The 20882-nt window shown below is 43.0% G+C and overlaps 1 protein-coding gene and 1 pseudogene across 2 annotated transcripts in view; one reads left to right on the top strand and one right to left on the bottom strand.

Moving 5' to 3' along the window:
* Nucleotides 1–16018, top strand: part of LOC141371855 (tripartite motif-containing protein 26-like) — a 56626-nt pseudogene extending 40608 nt beyond the window's left edge.
* The window catches only part of LOC112813463 (tripartite motif-containing protein 26), a 70474-nt gene extending 49618 nt beyond the window's left edge, over nucleotides 1–20856 (bottom strand). For both annotated transcript variants that reach the window (XM_073889566.1, XM_073889567.1), the window contains exons 1-2: nucleotides 20694–20856; nucleotides 19867–20027 (exon numbers count right to left, since the gene is read on the bottom strand). The gene's annotated coding sequence lies outside the window, so the exon portion shown is untranslated. The remainder of the gene's footprint in view (nucleotides 1–19866; nucleotides 20028–20693) is intronic.
* Between the last annotated feature and the right edge of the window lie 26 nt (nucleotides 20857–20882).

Below are 20882 nucleotides of genomic sequence, written 5' to 3'. Positions count from 1 at the left end.
GCCAGACGGCTTCCCAGGGGAATTCTATCAGACATTTCAAGAAGAATTAATACCTATTCTCCTGAAACTGTTCCAAAAAATAGAAATGGAAGGGAAACTTCCAAATTCATTTTATGAGGCCAGCATTACCTTGATCCCAAAACCAGACAAAGACCCCATCAAAAAAGAGAATTACAGACCAATATCCTTGATGAACATGGATGCAAAAATTCTCACCAAAATACTAGCCAATAGGATCCAACAGTACATTAAAAGAATTATTCACCATGACCAAGTGGGATTTATTCCTGGGCTGCAAGGCTGGTTCAACATCCGCAAATCAATCAAAGTGATACAATACATTAACAAAAGAAAGAGCAAGAATCATATGATCCTCTCAATAGATGCAGAAAAAGCATTTGACAAAGTACAACATCCTTTCTTGATCAAAACTCTTCAGAGTATAGGGATAGAGGGTACATACCTCAATATCATAAAAGCCATCTATGAAAAACCTACAGCGAATATCATTCTCAATGGAGAAAAGCTGAGAGCTTTTACCCTAAGGTCAGGAACGCGGCAGGGATGTCCACTCTCACCACTGCTATTCAACATAGTATTAGAAGTCCTAGCCACAGCGATCAGACAACAACAAGAAATGAAAGGCATCCAAATCGGCAAAGAGGAAGTCAAACTCTCACTCTTTGCAGATGATATGATACTGTATGTGGAAAACCCAAAAGACTCCACCCCAAAACTGCTAGAACTCATACAGGAATTCAGTCAAGTAGCAGGATATAAAATCAATGCACAGAAATCAGTGGCATTCCTATACACCAACAGCAAGACAGAAGAGAGACAAATCAAGGAGTCTATCCCATTTACAATTGCACCCAAAACCATTAGATACCTAGGAATAAATCTAACCAAAGAGGCAAAGGATCTGTACTCAGAAAACTATAAAATACTCAGGAAAGAAATTGAAGAAGACACAAAGAAATGGAAAAACGTTCCATGCTCATGGATTGGGAGAATCAACATTGTGAAGATGTCAATGCTACGTAGAGCAATCTACACATTCAATGCAATCCCCATCAAAATACCATCCACTTTTTAAAAAGAAATGGAACAAATAATCCTAAAATTTGTATGGAACCAGAAGAGACCCCGAATAGCCAGAGGAATACTGAAAAAGAAAAGCAAAGCTGGCGGCATCACAATTCCGGACTTCCAGCTCTATTACAAAGCTGTCATCATCAAGACAGTATGGTACTGGCACAAAAACAGACACATAGATCAATAGAACAGAATCGAGAGCCCAGAAATGGACCCTCAACTCTATGGTCAACTTATTTTTGACAAAGCAGGAAAGAATGTCCAATGGCAAAAAGACAGTCTCTTCAACCAATGGTGTTGGGAAAATTGGACAGCCACATGCAGAAGAATGAAACTGGACCATTTCCTTACACCACACACAAAAATAGACTCCAAATGGTTGAAAGACCTAAACGTGAAACAGGAGTCCATCAAAATCCTAAAGGAGAACACAGGTAGCAACCTTTTCGACCTTAGCCGCAGCAACTTCTTCCTAGAAACATCGCCAAAGGCAAGGGAAGCCAGGGCAAAAATGAACTATTGGGATTTCATCAAGATAAAAAGCTTTTGCACAGCAAAAGAAACAGTCCACAAAACCAAAAGACAACCGACAGAATGGGAGAAAATATTTGCAAATGACCTATCAGATAAAGGGCTAGTATCCAAAATCTATAAAGAACTTATCAAACTCAACACCCAAAGAACAAATAATCCAATCAAGAAATGGGCAGAAGACATGAACAGACATTTCTCCAAAGAAGACATCCAAATGGCCAACAGGCACATGAAAAAGTGCTCAACATCGCTCGGCATCAGGGAAATCCAAATCAAAACCTCAATGAGATACCACCTCACACCCGTCAGAATGGCTAAAATTAACAAGTCAGGGAACGACAGATGTTGGCCGGGATGTGGAGAAAGGGGAACCCTCCTACACTGTTGGTGGGAATGCAAGCTGGTGCAGCCACTGTGGAAAACAGTATGGAGGTTCCTCACACAGTTGAAAATAGAGCTACCATACGATCCAGCAATTGCACTACTGGGTATTTACCACAAAGATACAAATGTAGGTATCCGAATGGGTACGTGCACCCCAATGTTTATAGCAGCAATGTCCACAATAACCAAACTGTGGAAAGAGCCAAGATGTCCATGGAGAGATGAATGGATAAAGAAGCTGTGGTATATATACACAATGGAATATTATGCAGCCATCAAAAGGAATGAGATCTTGCCATTTGCAACGACGTGGATGGAACTGGAGGGTGTTATGCTGAGTGAAATAAGTCAATCAGAGAAAGACATGTATCATAAGACCTCACTGATATGAGGAATTCTTAATCTCAGGAAACAAACTGAGGGTTGCTGGAGTGGTAGGGGGTGGGAGGGATGGGGTGGCTGGGTGATAGACATTGGGGAGGGTATGTGCTATGGTGAGCGCTGTGAATTGTACAAGACTGATGAATCACGGATCTGTACTTCTGAAACAAATAATGCAATATATGTTAAGAAAAAGAAAAGAAGAAGAAGATAGCAGGAGGGGAAGAATGAAGGGGGGGAAATCAGAGGGGAAGATGAACCATGAGAGACTATGGACTCTGAGAAACAAACTGAGGTTTCTAGAGGGGAGGGGCGTGGGGGGATGGGTTATCCTGGTGATGGGTATTAACGAGGGCACATTCTGCGTGGAGCACTGGGTGTTATGCACAAACAATGAATCATGGAACACTACATCAAAAACTAATTGTATAATGTATGGTGATTAACATAAGAATAAAAAATTATTAAAAAAGAAAATTGACTACTTTGGGGTGCCTGGGTGGCTCAGTCAGTTAAACGACTGCCTTTGGCTCAGGTCATGAACCTGGGGTCTTGAAATCGAGCCCTGCTTCAGGCTCCCTGCTTGGCCGAAAGTCTGCTTCTCCCTCTCCCACTCCCCCTGCTTGTGTTCCCCCTCACACTGTCTCTCTCTCTCTCTCTCTCTGTCAATTAAATATATAAATAAAATCTTAAAAAAAAAAGAAAGAAAATTGACCACTTTATCATTATGTAATAATCCTCTTTATCTCCTATAGTATATCTTGTTCTGAAGTCTAGTTTATCTGATATGAATGTAGCTACTCCAGCTTTCTTTTGGTTAGTGTTTACATGGTACGTCTTTTTCAGTACATTCAGGTGGTCATACAGTAGGCCTTTGTAACTCCCTAGAGTTGCATTTCTGGGTTAGTGATAGAGTTGTTGTAGTTTAAATCAGTGTTTTTCAAAGTGTATGTCACAATACCTTGTATCATGACACCAATTTTGTGGGTTATAGCCAGCATTTAAAAGTTGTGTGTAATAAGGCAATGGACGGCATGTTGGCTGGGCCTTCGGTGGGGTTTGTGGGGACAAAAATGGCTATGGCCAGTCATTTCTATCAGTGCTACTACATAGGGCAAAAGGACAAGTTTGGACACGAGTTTCTGGAGTTCGAGTTTTGGTTGGATGATACTGAAAACTTCAATGTATAGTAGTCAGAATCCTATAGTCAGCGCCCTGGAAAAGACCTTAAAGGCTATCTAGTTTACTTGACATCATACTTGAGCATTTTATTTCATTTTATTTTATTTAGAGGGGGAGGGGCAAAGGGAGAGGGAGAGAGAGAATCTCAAGCAGACTCTCGCTGAGCACCGAGCCTGACTCAGGCTCAATCTCACAACCCTGAGATCATGACCTGAGCCAAAATCAAGAGTCACACGCCCAACTGACCGAGCCACACAAGCGCCCCCATACTTGAACAGTTTAAAGAATATCCCACCATGAGGTAGTCCAATGGGTGCTTAAAATCTTCCAAGACCAGTAACTTTCAGACTCCCCATTCAACCATTGTATTCATTCAGGCAGTATATATAAGGCCACATGTCTAGGAACATGAACAAGACCTGCTCTGAAGAGGTAGCTCCAAGAGTGCAATGGTGTAGGAGTCAGAGAAAGTTTCTTTGAGATGGTAGCAGTTGAAGTCGTAGCCGGCTTGCAGAGCTCCAAGAGCACCTGGCTCTGGGGTTCCCAGCGGCTCATCACTGACAAAAGACAGACAACTGAGTGGTGGTGAAAGGAGAAAGGAATTTACTTCAGAGGCCAACACTGGGAAGACAGTGGACTAGCATTTCAAAGACTGTCTTCAAGGTGCTGAAAATACTTCCAGGTTTAGAAATTGCAAAGACTAGGTCCTGATCAGAAAGAGGCTGATGTACAAGGAGCATGACAGAAGAGCTGAAAGGGTTGCCTGACAGCAGCTGGGGATTGGAATTGGAGATGAACATGTTTCTTTTACCACATCAAAAATAGGTTCTCTTACTGATGTAAATCAAAGGATCCTGAAGGCCTTTGAATATTTTATTACTTGGTACAGGACCTGAAATGTTTAGTTTTTAGTCTTATTGGTTTACATTTCAAGATTAAACCACTCTAAATTGTGTGTTTTTGAAGCTGTTTTTATATTTAATTAAGGGATGGGTTTGTCATTTACAATACTGGGATTTTTATAAATGTAAAACTTTTTTGTATGCTAGCTAAAAATATTTAAACAGGCTAAGTGGTTATGCTCACTTGGGTCCAAGTGGTTTGGATAGTCCCCACACAAATTCTATAAGTAAAAGCAACATTTTGTTGAGATTTTGCTCCAATAAAACATATCAAAGCATGAAAAAAATGACTGTAATAAAAAATCAGAATGTATTATATATAATAAAGAATAAGTGTATTTATCAAGACATATTTGTGTGTGTGTATGTGTGTGTGTGCATATGCAAGTATTTTAAATTGGGATGTGAATGTATTTCTTATGTTTCAAAACATGGTTGAAAACCATTAGTTTAAACCATGATGATGAGATTTCCTAGGCAGGATATGAATAACAGACTTAGTGCTTTCTAATAATCTAACTTTCATGTTCTCAGTGAGTTTTGAGATACAGCCCTACATTTTTATAGTTCTTATTCTCTACTATTGAATTATTTACAGCAAATATTTTTTACTGAGCTTATCTACTAAAGAGTGAAGGAAATTCCTTAGACTTCAGTGGGGATTTGCTTCCCCATAGTCTTCTAGAATACCTTACTTAAATACATGTTGGGGACAGACTAAACATAAAAACTTTTCTCACAGGTTCTCTCTTGATGTTGATTAAACTCACAATTTCTTTTGTCCTTCATGTCTTCTTAGAAAGTGATTGCTTGCCTTGAGAAGGAGCTCTGTGCCGGGTCTGGGCCCTGCTGTCACGGCTGCTGCCTCCCCTCTGAGAGAGCTGGAGGGTGAGGTGCTCTGCTCTATCTGCCTCGACTACTTGAGAGACCCATAGCCATTGACTGTGGTCCTGTCTTCTGCTACCACTGCGTCATTTGGGCATGTGAATCTACTAGGTGGCCATTGCATTGTTCTCTCTGCAAGGCCATCTTTAAGAAAGAGAATATTCACCATGTGTTGCAGATGGCCAGCCTAGTGGAAAACATCTGGAGGATGAAGGTAGATGAGGAGAGACCACCCAGACAGGACAGACCACTTGAGCAAAATGCAGAGAAGCTGTGTGGGCTACATTTGGAGAAGCTCCATTATTACTGCAAGGATGACCAGCAAATACTGTGTGTGATGTGCCGGGAGTTCTGGGAGCACAGTCATCATCCTGCTGTTCTCCTGGAGAAGGCTGCACAGCCTTATTGGGCAAGAAATCTGCTGGGCCCTAGCTTCATCCTCATAGCCAAAAAAGTTCTACTACAGTGCCTTCAGGACAAGGTCCAAATTCTTTTTTTTGGAAAACATTATATTGAAGTATGATTGACAGGTGAAAAGCTGTACATGTTTAATGTAGACATGTCACTGAGTTTGGAGGTAGGTACACTCCTGTGAAACCATCACTATCATCAAGGCCAGAGACCCATCCCTGACCTCCCAAAGTTTCCTCCCACCCTCTTTATTATCATTATGTGTGTGTGCATAGTAAGAACACTTCATATAAGGTAAGATCAATCCTCTCAGCAAGTTTTAAGTATACAATACAGTATTATTAGCTGTAGATACTATGCTACATAAAGTATCTCCAGAACTTATTTATCCTGTGTAACTGAAACTATCAATCCTTTGACCACCATGTCCCCGTTTCCCTCCCCGTCATCTGCGGGCAACCACCATTCTCCTCTCTGCTTCTGTGAGTGTGACTATTTTAGATTCCACATACAAGTAAGATTATGCAGTATTTGTCTTTTGGTGTCTGGCTTATTTCACCTAGTATAATGTCCTCCAGGATTTCTTTCTTTTGTAAGGCTGAGGAATATTCCATTGATTGTAAATACCACATTTTTTTTATCCATTCATCTGTTGATGGGCAGTTGGGTAATGCTGTAATGAACAGAGGAGTGCAGATATCCTTTTGAGATCCTGACTTCAATTCCTTTGGATAAATATTTAGAGGTAGGATTGCTGGATCATTTGGTAGTTCTATTTTTAGCTGTTTAAGGCACATCAGCAGTGTTTTCTATGATGGCCACATCAGGCAACATGTCCACCAGGAGTTCTCTTCTTCACATTGTCATCAAGACTTGTTATCTTTTGTTTTTTAAATAGTAGCGGTCCCAACAAGTGTGAGGTGGAAGTTCTTGGTAAAGCGTTACCCTTTGAATTTTGGTAGTAAAACTGGTTTGTTCCCATATCTTTTTATAATAGTCTATCCTGTTGCCGTGATTGTCTTCCAAGGCACTCGGAACAGGTCTCCACCAGCAGCATAGGACACCAGCACTCTCGACAGCCACCTGGTGTCCAGCTTCAAATTGTGTGTACTCTAGCACATAGCTGTCAAAATAGTTCTGAGGATATTTTGTTCTGTATAAATTTCCCTCAGAGCTTAATCTCAGGGAAGATATTATTTCCTCTGAGGTGCTAGTATGTTTCCTTCCATCTGCTAAGGAAGAATTAAGCAATGAATTTTTTCTTTTCTCCTTGACTGACAGGAATCTTAAAACCAACTTAGACATTTTCTCAATTTGGATTTATTATATATGCTTTCCTTCATTTTTTGTTTTGATTTTCTCTTTTATTTCTAGGTTATTAAAATATAAATTGTCTATATTTTTGATGGAAAGAGATTATAAATATAAATAAGAACTACACCATACATTTTGGTATTAATGATAATAAACTTGTATCTCAGTTCTTAGAAACCATTCTAAACTAGCATAGCATTGACTTTGTTTCTTGTTAACTAGAATGCAAACTATTACACATGACTATTATTATGCTACTAAAGGTCAAGCGTGTCTGGTTTCACTCTGGAATCACTTTGAACCTCTCATAGTGAGGGCATTTTCATATTCACCTTGACCATATCTGTGTTAATTCCATAGGGTAAAATTGTAAACCATCTGAAGATTCTGAAAGGAGACAGGGATAGGATTGAGAAATTTCAGTCTAGAGGAGATGAGCTTGAGGCCCTGCTGGTGAGCAAAGTCTCTGTGACACGTGTGGGTAGCAGAGTGGGGGGGTATTGAGGAGAGGGGAGGGGATGACCCAAGGGATCCCTGTTGTGAACTCCTCCCCAGAAGATCTCACACACGTCCTGTTGCCTCCGAGCCTCTCAGAAGAAGCCCCTTTCTCTTTCTGCTTTTCTTGTAGACAAAGTTCCAGAACGACAGGCAGGATTTTGTGTCAGTGTTTGAACAGGGTCACCAGTTCTTGAGAGAAAGAGAGCAGTACCTGCTGGAGTTGCTGGAAGGGATCGAGCAAGAGCTTGTTGAAGGGAGGATCAGCCATGTCACCAAGGGCTCTGAGGAAGTCCTCCGACTTGGGACCCTGATTTCTGAGTTGGAAAAAAAAGGCTCAGCAGCCAGCAATTGAGTTTTTGCAGGTGAGGAACCAACTAAACTATATCCGAATCCTCTTGCTCTAAGCAGCAGTGTAGCCCCTCCATTAGCACGAGATTTGGACCAGGAGTCAAGAGAGAAAAGCTTTGGAATGCCTGGGTGGCTCAGTCGGCTGAGCATCTGCCTTCGGCTCAGGTCATGGTCCCAGGGTCTGGGGACTGAGTCCCCTGTTGGGCTCCCTGATCAGCGGGGAGCCTGCTTCTTTGCTTTCTGCTCCCCCTGCTTGTGCTCTCTCTGACAACTAAATAAAATCTTTTTTAAAAAGCAAAAGAGAAAAGTCTTATTCTCATTTATTGAGGTCATTGATAAGGCTTAGTCAGCCAACCAGTAGGATTTAGGTTCCAAATTTCAGTGGGCAGGGGATAGTAACATGCACAGCCTGCAAAATGAGATAGTAAAATCTGCACATTTGTAATTACAACAAATAATCAAGTGTTAAATCTTATGGTCAGACTGGAGGCCACAGGAATTCTGGAAAAGACCAGGGTGTAGTGAGGGAAGGCTTGGTGCTTGATGTTGGCCTTGAAAAAAATGCAAAACTTTGGATCAGCAGAAAAGAGGAGCTAACCATGGTGAGGTGCACTGGTGAGAATTAGACAAATGAGTACGGTAATCGCAAGGTGGGTGCAGGTTGTGCAGAAGACAGCAAGAGCACACAGACTTCAGGGAGCCCCGTTTCCAGGGCGGATGTTCCGGGGAGGGTGAGGTCGATATGATGGGGCAGCTGAGCTGAGGATTTCCAACCTCGGCTGAGACCTTGAAGGAACCCTTGATAGATCAGGGAAGGTTCCCTGGATGGAACAGTCTGGGACTCAGATGGAGGAACGGAGGGGAAGCGTGTGTGGGTAGAAACGGACACCCTCCTTGGGGCGGCCCAGGTCTAGGCCTGTCAGAATAAACCTTGGCTGGTTCTGCTGTGCACCCAGCCCCTGATGCGTACACAGTAGGGAATCGTGGCAGCTCCTGGGTCCTCCTACCCCGACAGTGTCTGTTTTCTCTTCCTTTCCAGGACCCCAGTGACATAGTGAGCAGGTAAGAACTGACTGCCTTTTTTTTTTTTTAAACTACTTAGGTGGCCCTTTGTTTTCTTTTTCCCAAATTATTGAAATTTGACAATGGTAGAAAAAAGTTCCAAGAGAGGTTCTTCTACTCGAGTAAGTTGAAAGGTGTTCCATGGAATGACTGGGATTTCTATAACGCTTACTGTCATGGAACTTGTGTTAGGACCGTAGTGGCATGAGAGGGAAATGAAGTGGGAGGGGATCTGGAGGAGTATTAGAGAAAGTTTAGGATCCACACTTTTTTTTTTTTTAATTCAATTAGCCAACATATAGTACATCATTGGTTTCAGAGGCAGAGTTTAGTGATTCATCAGCTGCATGTAACACCCAGTGCTCATCACATCACGTGCCCGCCTTAATGCCGGTCACCCATTTTTTCCCCCAATTTTCTTTCTTTCTTCCCATTCCTGCCTGGATCCCAGCTGTCACTCCTGACCACAGTTCCCCCAACATTTTGTAGGAGGACACTTACATGGACCTTAGGGGCAATTACTTCTCCTGCAGTGGGTGCCAGACACTTACGCTGACAGCTTTCACTCATACTCACATGAGATGCAGAAACTTCGAATAAAAGCCAAGAATTTGATACTACACAGTTGGTACCCGGAGATGTGTAGGACTGTTGGCATCTAGAGCATGTACTGTAGCCCACACGCTGGGCAGACATGAGGGTGACGAGACAGGTGGCTGGGGACACAGGACACACACATTAGGGATGAACAATTACATAAGAAATGAGGGTAACAGGTCTTGCCCTGAAGCATTTTGTCTGATACTAGTAAAGTTATTTTAGCTTTCTTTTGATTAGTATCTGCATGGTATTTCTTTCTCTGTCCTTTAACTCTCAGCCTTTATGTGTTATTTTTATTTACTTTATTATTACTTTTTATACAATCATGAAAAAGATGTTATTTGAAAGATGCATTACACACAGTATAGTTTCAAGTCATTAAGCATACATCCTTTCCCATATGCTTCTACACTAACTACAAACACTTGAATCTTTTTTTACCTCTTTGTTTTATAGTTTTTTAAGTTTTTATTTGAATTTGAGTTAGTTAACATACAGTTACAATACAGTAAATCAGTAACATCACAGGATACAAAATCAACGTAGAGAAATCTATTACAGCTGAAAGAAATCAAGGAATTTATCCATTTACAATTGCACCAATAACCATAAGATACCTAGGAATATTATTTTTATTTCTCTTTTATAAGGAACATAAAATTTTTATTTCAATAAATCCACTCTATTTTTTTTTTTAGAGAGAGAACACAAATGGGGGAGGGGGAGAGGGAGAGAGAGGATCTCAAGCAGACTTCCTGCTGAGCTCAGAGCCTGATTCGGGGATTTATCTCACCACCGTGAGCTCAGGACCTGAGCCCAAACCAAGAATTGGACACTTAACCAACTGAGCCACCCAGGTGTCCCCTCATTTTTTTCCCACTCTATTTTTATTTGGAAAATTTAGTATTTATGTATTCTGGAATGTCACGATTTTTGTTTACATTTTCTTTTCCTTTTTTAAAAAAAGATTTTATTTATTTATTTGACAGAGAGAGACAGCGAGAGAGGGAACACAAGCAGGTGGAGTGGGAGAGGGAGAAGCAGGCTTCCCACGGAGCAGGGAGTCCGATGTGGGGCTCGATCCCAGGATCCTGGGATCATGACCTGAGCCGAAGGCAGACGCTTAACAGCTGAGCCACCCAGGCACCCCATGTTTACATTTTCAAAAGCGTTTGCATAGTTGGTCAAAATAATGTTCTTAAATTTAATTTCCTTTTTATATCTGAATATTTTTCATTTCTTCCTTTGTGTATTTCTACATTTGTCTCCTCTACTTACCTGCATTTTTCCCCCATATTTAATTTTTTTTTCTATGAGCCCTGCTTTTTTAAAAATAATTTTTATTGTTATGTTAATCACCATACATTACATCATTAGTTTTTGATGTAGTGTTCCATGATTCATTGTTTGTGCATAACACCCAGTGCTCCACGCAGAACGTGCCCTCGTTAATACCCATCACCAGGCTAACCGATCCCCCCACACCCCTCCCCTCTAGAACCCTCAGTTTGTTTCTCAGAGTCCATAGTCTCTCATGGTTCGTCTCCCCCTCCGACTTACTCCCCTTCATTCTTCCCCTCCTGCTATCTTCTTCTTTTTTTTTTCTTAACATATATTGCATTATTTGTTTCAGAAGTACAGATCCGTGATTCATCAGTCTTGTACAATTCACAGCGCTCACCTTAGCACATACGCTCCCCAATGTCTATCACCCAGCCACCCCATCCCTTCCACCCCCACCACTCCAGCAACCCTCAGTTTGTTTCCTGAGATTAAGAATTCCTCATATCAGTGAGGTCATATGATACATGTCTTTCTCTGATGGACTTATTTCACTCAGCATAACACCCTCCAGTTCCATCCACGTCGTTGCAAATGGCAAGATCTCATTCCTTTTGATGGCTGCATAATATTCCATTGTGTATATATACCACCTCTTCTTTATCCATTCATCTGTCGATGGACATCTTGGCTCTTTCCACAGTTTGGCTATTGTGGACATTGCTGCTATAAACATTGGGGTGCACGTACCCCTGCGGGTCCCTACATTTGCATCTTTGGGGTAAATACCCAGTAGTGCAATTGCTGGATCGTATGGTAGCTCTATTTTCAACTGTGTGAGGAACCTCCATACTGTTTTCCAGAGTGGTTGCACCAGCTTGCATTCCCACCAACAGTGTAGGAGGGTTCCCCTTTCTCCACATCCCCGCCAACATCTGTCGTTCCCTGACTTGTTCATTTTAGCCATTCTGACTGGTGTGAGGTGGTATCTCATGGAGGTTTTGATTTGGATTTCCCTGATGCCGAGCGATGTTGAGCACTTTTTCATGTGTCTGTTGGCCATTTGGATGTCTTCTTTGGAAAAATGTCTGTTCATGTCTTCTGCCCATTTCTTGATTGGATCATTTGTTCTTTGGGTGTTGAGTTTGATAAGTTCTTTATAGATTTTGGATACTAGCCCTTTATCTGATATGTCATTTACAAATATTTTCTCCCATTCTGTCGGTTGTCTTTTGGTTTTGTGGACTGTTTCTTTTGCTGTGCAAAAGCTTTTTATCTTGATGAAATCCCAATAGTTCATTTTTGCCCTTGCTTCCCTTGCCTTTGGCGATGTTTCTAGGAAGAAGTTGCTGTGGCTGAGGTGGAAGAGGTTGCTGCCTGTGTTCTCCTTTAGGATTTTGTTGGACTCCTGTCTCTATGAGCCCTGCTTTTGATGAATACCATAATTTCAAGTGTATAGTACTTTCACTACTGTTGTTTTCTAGGTATTTTGAAATTCTGACTTTGGTTTGCTCTTTAGCATAAAATTTGTTTAAGAAAGAAGATATCTGTCAGTGGTGCTGGGTTTGTTTTTCCCTAATCGTTTGTGTTTCATAGATTTTAAATATTGTGATCCGATTAGGTTGTTGATCTTTCTACCTTTTGCATTTTATCAAGGAATTCTGTGTTTATATGTTGTACATTTTTGTAACCATTCCAAACACTCAAATGTCCTTGGAATAGGATTTGATATATCTCCATGAGGTTTCCCTTAGTAATTTTGTTATTAAGGTGTTTTGTATTAATACAAAAATTTTTTTTGACTTCTTGAGATGTCATGGACTAAGACAGGTCAGTCCAAGATTCCTACCAGCGATCAATTCTTACCCATTTTTTATTCTGATAGTTTTTGTTTTTCTATACTTTGATGCTTTTTCTCCCTGTGGGATGTTGAATGGAAGTTGTATCTCAATTGTGGATTATAATATTCTTTGTAACATAAAATACTTTTTGTTGTCTTATTTAATATCTTTCTGACTTGAATTCAATCCTTTCTGATATTAAGACTTCATATTTCTTTCATTTTGTATTTAGTTTATGTATCTCTGCTCAGCTAAATTTAAAGCTCAGCTATATATATATATATATATATATATATATATATATATATATATATATTCCTTAAAGCTTCTTTTTTTGGCTTTTTTTAAACTTACTTTATTTAAATTCAATTAGTTAACATATAGTGTATCATTAGTTTAAGATATAGAGTTCAATAATTCACTAATTGCCTATAATACCCAGTGCTGGGATTCCTGAGTGGCTCAGTCGTTAAGCGTTTGCCTTCAGCTCAGGTCATGATCCCAGGGTCCTGGGATCCAACCCCGCATCGGGCTCCCTGCTCCATGGGGAGCTTGCTACTCCTTCTTCTGCCTGCTGCTCCCCCTGCTTGTGCTCTCTCTCTCTGTCAAATAAATAAAATCTTTAAAAAAAATACCCAGTGCTCATCACATCACATGCCCTCCTTCATGCCCATCACCCAGTTACCCCATCCCCCATCCACCTCCCCTCCAGCAACCCTCAGTTTGTTTCCTATAGTTAAGAGTCTCTTATGGTTTGTCTCTCTCTCTGATTTCATCTTATTTTATCCCTCCTTTATCCTATGATCCTCTGTTTTGTTTCTTAAATTCTACATATGAGTGAAACCATATGATAATTGTCTTTTTCTGATTGACTTATCTCGCTCAGCATAATACCGTCCAGTTATTTTTTTTTTTAAGATTTTATTTATTCGACAGAGAGAGACACAGCAAGAGAGGGAACACAAGCAGGGGGAGTAGGAGAGGTAGAAGCAAGCTTCCCATGGAGCAGGGAGCCCGATGTGGGGCTCGATCCCAGGACCCTGGGATCCTGACCTGAGCCGAAGGCAGACGCTTAACAACTGAGCCACCCAGGCGCCCCAATACCGTCCAGTTCTATCCATATCAATATAAGTGGTAAGATTTCATCCTTTCTGATGGCTGAGTAATACTCCATTGTTTATATGAACCACATCTTTATCCATTCATCTGTCAATGGACATCTCAGCTCTTTCCACAGTTTGGCTCTGGCGGACATTGCTGCTATGAACATTGGGGTGCAGGTGCCCCTTCTTTTCACTACATCTGTATCTTTGGGGTAAATACCTGGTAATGCAATTGCTGGGTCCTAGGGTAGCTCGATTTTTAACTTCTTGAGGAAACTCTATACTGTTTTCCAGAGTGGCTGTACCAGCTTGCATTCCCACCAACAGTGTAAGAGGATTACCCTTTCTCCACATCCTCACCAACACTTGTTTCCTGCCTTGTTAATTTTGCCATTCTAACTGGTGTGAGGTAATATCTCATTGTGGTTTTGATTTGTATTACCCTGATGGCAAGTGATGTAGAGCATTTTTTCATGTATCTGTTGGCCATTTGTGTGTCTTCTTTAGAGAAATGTCTGTTCGTGTCTTCTGCTCATTTCTTGATTGAATTCTTTGATTTTTGGGTGTTGAATTTGAGAAGTTCTTTATAGATCTTGGATACTAACCCTTTATCTGATATGTCATGTGCTAATATCTTCTCCATTCCATAGGTTGCCTTTTAGTTTGGTTGACTGTTTCCTTTGCTGTACAAAAGCTTTTTATTTTGATGAAGTCCCAATAGTTCATTTTTGCCTTTGCTTCCCTTGTCTTTGGAGACGTGTCTAGCAAGAGGTTGAAGATGTAGTGAAAGCCCAAAGAATGTGCTCAAAGGCTCCGTTATGAAGCACTGGGTGTGAGCAGCAGATGGGTGCTTGAATGAGTCCCTGTAGACTGGATAACTCGGTGTGTCTCCTGCATTGACTTCTCTGTGTGGCTTGGGCTTTCATCCTGCCTGGCCACCTTTTCAAATAGTTTTAGCCAACAGTAAGAGAATTTGAGCTGGAAGACGTATCAGGATTGTTTACTGTCCTTTACTTCTTCCTCTCTGGGAAAATTGTGGAGGGATCTGGAATATAAGACCAGTGAGTATCTGGAGGGGATAGTGGCTGATGTTCGCCTCAGAGTAAACTCTGCTACCCCGAATTAGAGCTTGCCTGTGCAGCTTCCCTTATGGATCAGCAGGAAGGTCTTTGTGGTGGCTAATATAACCACATTCTTTATTCTGAGGTCTCAGAGTTTGAAACCACAAACGCTTCCCCAGCATCCCTTGACTATAATGGTAAGAGCCCCTCTCTTCTTTTCCTCCTGAGTCTCATCACGCTGCTCATGCTCTTGAATTCTCTCCCTGGGCTCTCTCCACCATCTGGATAGTATGAGCACAAGGTCCAATGCAATCTGTGTCTTGGTCCCTGAAAGGATTGTCCCACCACGGTCAGAAGGGCCCCAGAACCTAAGGGGAAAAGCTCCTTTGGTACCTTATGATGCCATACCTTTATCCCCTTGTCCCCACAGTGAGGAGCATCCTGAATTCCCAGACAGCCAATGGCTACCTCTCAGTGTCTCCAAATGGGAAGAGCATGATATTCACTGGCTTGTGGATGAACAGATACCAGCATGGTCAAAGATTTGACCCTGAGCCTGGGGTGCTGGGCAGTAAAGGCTTCACGAGGGGCAAAGTGTACTGGGAAGTGAAAGTGGATAGGATATGGTGAGGCGCAGAGGAGGAAGAAGAAACAATGAAGTACCAGGGTGGAGCCAGGGGTGTGTTTGGCACCAGCGATCTTGGTGGATTAACGGGCACCACTGATGGTTATAGTTCCACTGCATGTAGAAATGAGAATGGAGGAGGAGTGGCAACAGGAAAATGGAATATGGCCGAAATTCTGCCTGGTGCGGGTGGCAAGGCAGTGGGAGAAGAGGCTTCCCCACTTCGGCGCCGGCGCTGAGGAAGGATTCCGGACTCCACAGCTGTCTTCAGCTGGCGTGTATACAGCACTAGCCCTGAGCCTTTCCAGGCCCTGTCCTACTGTGCAAGGCGGATTGGGGTGCTCTGGATTATGAAGGTGCGAAGGTAAACTTTACCAATGCTAGGACTCAGGAGTTTATCCATGAATTCTCCTCTTCCTTCTCTGGGAGAATTTTCCCTTTCCTGTGGCTTAACTGCATGAGAGCCAGACTTACACTGAGACCCGGAGGAAAGGCTTCCTCTGTCCCTTAGGCCTTGGTTCATTCCCAACTTTCCACCTCAGCTAGACCGTTCGTCTGGGTTTCTGAATACCTTTAGATGATGGGAGCAGCATGGTGGAGGCAGGATCTCGTACCCTCTACGTTGCCTCTAAAACAGGAATAACACATGATCTGCTTTCTCTGCAGGGGAAGGGTTGAAAGGTCTTTAAAGTACTTATTAAAATATGTGCTATCGTTAATCTTTTTCTTCTGTTGCCTTTGATTTGGTCCTTCATCTGCTGCTGAGATGCAGGTATGAGATGCAACTGTGTCATAGGATTGCAGCCTCTGCCACTAATAATAGTTGGTTACAACATCCATATCAGTTCTAACAGTAAATATTTTGATGTGATTCATGCCTGATTAACAGTTTCCAAGGTCTGAAATATCCGGAGCGGGTATTGGCTTATCTATTTCTATGTTCTTACCCTTTTTGCAGTAGAAAGTGGGGGAGGGGAAGCCATATGAGGTTCAGGCAGATAGGAGTCTTTGGAAGTGAGTCTTATGAAGGAAGTCTTATGTCAGCTGGATTTTGAGATGGTGGAAATAGATATTGAAGTCAAATGATTAGTCTAAGCTATAAACAGCAGAAAACAAATCTGGTTATTTTTAGAAGGTTAATCTATTGAACAATACTGGGGTGTGCAGAGTGTAAAGAGGGAAGGGTATCTGTGTCTAGCTACTTGTAATTTCTGGAGGTACTATCATGTTGCCACAAAGCCAGAGTAGGAGACAGTATGGGAGCTGCAGCCAGAGGGAGGAGGAGGTAGAGGGGTCATCAGAGCTTGAGGAGATTATCATGACTGTCACTCTGTAAACAGAACACATCATGCTTGACCACAAGCTAGTGGATAGTGGCAGGGAGCAGAGGAGGAAAAAGAAGCAACAAATACAGAGATTGAGCCAGAGATGTGTTCAGGAGTAGCTGTTTTGGTATTCCTAGTCATTACTGAATGGCATATAGAAATGAGAATGAAAAGTTGAGGAAGAAATGGCCCCAGGAAATTGGTGGATACAACAGGCCAGAGTTCTTCATGTAATTAACTCCTACATCACAATCTGGCATCAGGGCTCCTGATTGCCAGCATATACAGTACCTGCCTGTGCCCCAGCAACAAGGGAGATTGGGAAAGTGTTTTCAGCTTCTGCCATAAGAGGTGGTCTCATCATGGCTCAGATAGCTTAGCATTCTCAAGACATGGGAGCAGATGCTAGTTAACTAAGAGGAAGCTCCCACACTTCAACTAGGTTTGGGAGATGTGGGGAAATCTGCTTTGATAGTTCAGCTGTATAATAACATTGTGTTCAAAAATATGACCAAACAATACAAGAATCTTATATCCTGTGTCTGTATCCATCAATACAAGCAAGTTGAAACAGAATGCCAACAATGTACATTGAAATCCTCCACATAACAGAGATAAACCCACTTGGAACCACAATTATTCTGTATGATAAGTGGCCAAGGATTGTAACCTGCATATTCTATTACATGTTCTTTGTCTGTGTTTAACAACTTACAGGACCCAAGGGAACAGATGTTATGGGTTCAGGATACAGAGAATGTTCCAATGATTTTGGTTAGAAATAAAAGTGAACCAAAATATGAGTAATTACTAAAGAACAGGGTCAGAAGCTAGCAAGACAGTGGTGGAACTGCTCTTCTTTTTAAAATTATTTTATTAAAATTTAAGTATACTTTAATATGCAGTTTTATACTAGGTTTAGATGTACAATATGATTCAATAATTCTATACATTTCTGACTGATCACAATAAGTGTCACTGTCATCACCAAACAACATTATCACAATATTATTGGATACATTCCTTACATTGTACTTTTCATGCCCATGACTTATTAGTTTTATAACTGGAAGTTTGCACATCTTCATCACCTTTATCCATTTCCCCCACCCCCTCCAAATCCTCTCTGGCAACCATCAGTTTGTTCAATATATTTAAGAGTGTGGGGTTTTTTTGTTTGTTTGTTTATTCATCTGTTTTGTTTCTTAAATTCCACACAAGAGTGAAATCATATGGTATTTGTCTTTCTCTGACTTCTTTCACTTAACATTATATCCTTTAGGTCTATCCATGTTGTTGCAAATGGCAAGATTTTATTCTTTTTTTTTTTTTATGGCCGGATAGTCTTCCAGTGTGTGTGTGTGTGTGTGTGTGTACCTCACATCTTTGTTCATTCATCTACTGATGGACACTTGGGCTGCTTCCATATATTGGCTATTGCAAATAATGCTGCTATAAACATAGGGGTGCATATGTCTTTTCAAATTAGTGTTTTTGTTTTCTTTGCGTAAATACCCGGTAGTGGAATTACTGGATCATATGGTAATTCTATTTCTAATTTTTTCAGGAAACTCCATACTGTTTTCCATAGTGGCAGCAGTAGTTTGCATTCCCACCAACTGTGCACTGAGTGTTCCTTTTTTCCCCACATCTTCACCAACTCATTATTTCTTGTGTTTTTTCTTTTAGCCATTCTGATAGATATATAGTGATATCTCATTGTTGTTTTCATTTGCATTCCCTGATGATCAGTAATGTTGAGCATTTTTTCATGTGTCTGTCTTCTTTGGAAAAATGCTGATTTAGGTCCTCTGCCCATTTTTAATTGGATTATTTGGGTTTTTGTGTGTGTTGAGTTGTATAAATTCTTTGTATTTTAGGTATTAACCCTTTATTGGATATGTCATTTGCAAATATCTCCTCCCATTCCCTAGGTTGCCTTTTTGTTTTGCTGATGGCTTCCTTTGCTGTGCAAAGATTTTTATTTTCATGTAGTCCCAATAGTTTAATTTTGCTTGTTTCCCTTGCCTCAGGAGACATATCTAGAAAAATGTTATGGCCGGTGTCAGAGACATTACTGCCTGTGCTCTCTCCTAGGAAATTTATGGTTTTGGGTCTCACATTTAGGTCTTTAATACGTTCTGAGTTTATTGTTGTGTGTGGTGTCAGAAAGTGGTCCACCTTCATTCTTTTACATGTAGCTTTGCTTGTTCAGTTTTCCCAACACAATTTGTTGAAGAGAACTTTTTCCATTGTATATGCTTGCCTCCTTTGTCCTAGATCAATTGACCAGAAAAGTGTGGATTTATTTCTGGAATCTCTATTTTCTTTCATTGATTTATGTGTCTATTTTTGTGCTTGGACTGCTTCTCTTTAGAATATTTTTTCCATTCAAAGGTTAATGCTAATGAGATACTTATTAGACAGATAAACAGAAAAAGCACTAGCAAGAGAAAAAGGAGCCTCGAAAAGACATTGCGTCTGATGCTAGAACCGCAGTTAGCAGGTCTGGGCCGGAACACAGAGCGCAGCACTCTTCCGAGGACTCCTAGGAGCGCCACCGGTCCTTAGGGCTTGGTAACTGGAGACTCCCAGCACGGTCCGCCGCGGATCCACTGCAGCCCCGCAAAACCCATGGACTGGGTGGAAGGCGGGGCCGTCACCGCGCCGCACTCAGTGATAGCTACCGGGCAACCGGGCTGCTGGGGAAGCCTTTGGAGCCAGAGCCCAGCTTAGACTGGCCTCTTTGCACTGGACACAGGCCTCCGCGGCCGTGCGGGCAGGACTCACAGCGGACCGCCGCTTTGCACACGACCCCCCGACCCCCGCCCTCCTCTTGCAGGAAGCCTGAACGGCAGTGGACACCGTCAAGCTGTTGGCCTGTACGGGGGGAGGGGCCCAGCCTCTGGGGAGCCGTGCCCTTGGAGACGACACTGAGGGTGGCACAGCGCTATGGTGGGTGCCGTGCAGACCGGAAGGAAACCAAGGAGCACCTACAACAAAATGGGGAGAATGGTGAGAATCTGGTGCCTACCTGTGCGCGTCAATCGGACTTTTGTTCAAATCAACACTTCCCGACTTCCTTCTTTTCCATAAAATAGAATTCCTTTCCTTCGCTTGTTGGATTGGCTGAGGGCTTCATCATCGCTCGCTGGTCCTGAATGGCGGTTCTGTTATTCCCCAAATCATTTTTTGCTGGCAAAACAACTTTGTTTTATTTCTAAGGTTAGCATTATTCTGTTGAAGCAGGGGTTTTTTTGTTTGGGTTTTTGGTTAGTAATGGGACAAGAGCTTCCCGCGTCCTCCTGGAAGGTTCATTCTCGTTGGGAACCCGACGGTGCGGGCCGCACGCCGCCCCAGGCCCGGCCGCTCTCGTCCCCGACGTCAGGGCGACGGCCGGCACGTGGTTCAGCGCGGGCCGCGCGGTCCTCCCCGGGCCGGGCGGGCCCCACGGAGCCCTGGCGGCGCCGCGTCCCAGCGCGTCCCGGCCCCGTCGGCTCCGTCCGGGGGGCTGCCTCTCTCCCCGGGAGCCGCGGGGACGCTCCGGGAAGGGTGGCGGCGCACGGTCGTTCCGGAGCACTGCGCGGGGGAGGGCGCGCGACCGCCCCGGCCCGGGACTCGGGCGGGGAAGCGCCCGCACAACCAGCATTCGCGGCCCACGGACGGACACAGCACGTCACGGACCCCAAACAAGTGCCATCGCCCCGGTTCCCGCAGCCGCGCCTTAAGCCACGCCCGGACCCGCGACGGCCTGTGTGCCGGGTGCGGCCGGGCCCAGCCGCGTGCGAGGCCTGCCTGCGGGCCCCGAACCCGTCGCCCCCGCGCCGGCCCTCGTTCCTTCTGTCAGTCCTCGGCCCGCACCGCCCAAGCAGGCTCCTTCCCTCCACCTGGAGCCGCAGCGAGCATTCGGGGCCTCTCCGCGCGCCTGCGGCCGTTCCCGTCCGCCCTCCCGAGCGTCCGTCAACACTTGGTCCTTCAGCCCTCCTACGCCCTCTCGGTAGACACTCGGCGCGCTTCGCCGCCACTCGGCCCGCTCCGTCAACCCTCGAC

The sequence above is a fragment of the Callorhinus ursinus genome, unplaced genomic scaffold, assembly GCF_003265705.2.
Source record: "Callorhinus ursinus isolate GAN/ISIS: 27379988/994484 unplaced genomic scaffold, GSC_fseal_2.0 scaffold109, whole genome shotgun sequence".
Taxonomy (NCBI): domain Eukaryota; kingdom Metazoa; phylum Chordata; class Mammalia; order Carnivora; family Otariidae; genus Callorhinus; species Callorhinus ursinus.
This window is presented reverse-complemented; position numbering and strand designations above follow the sequence as displayed.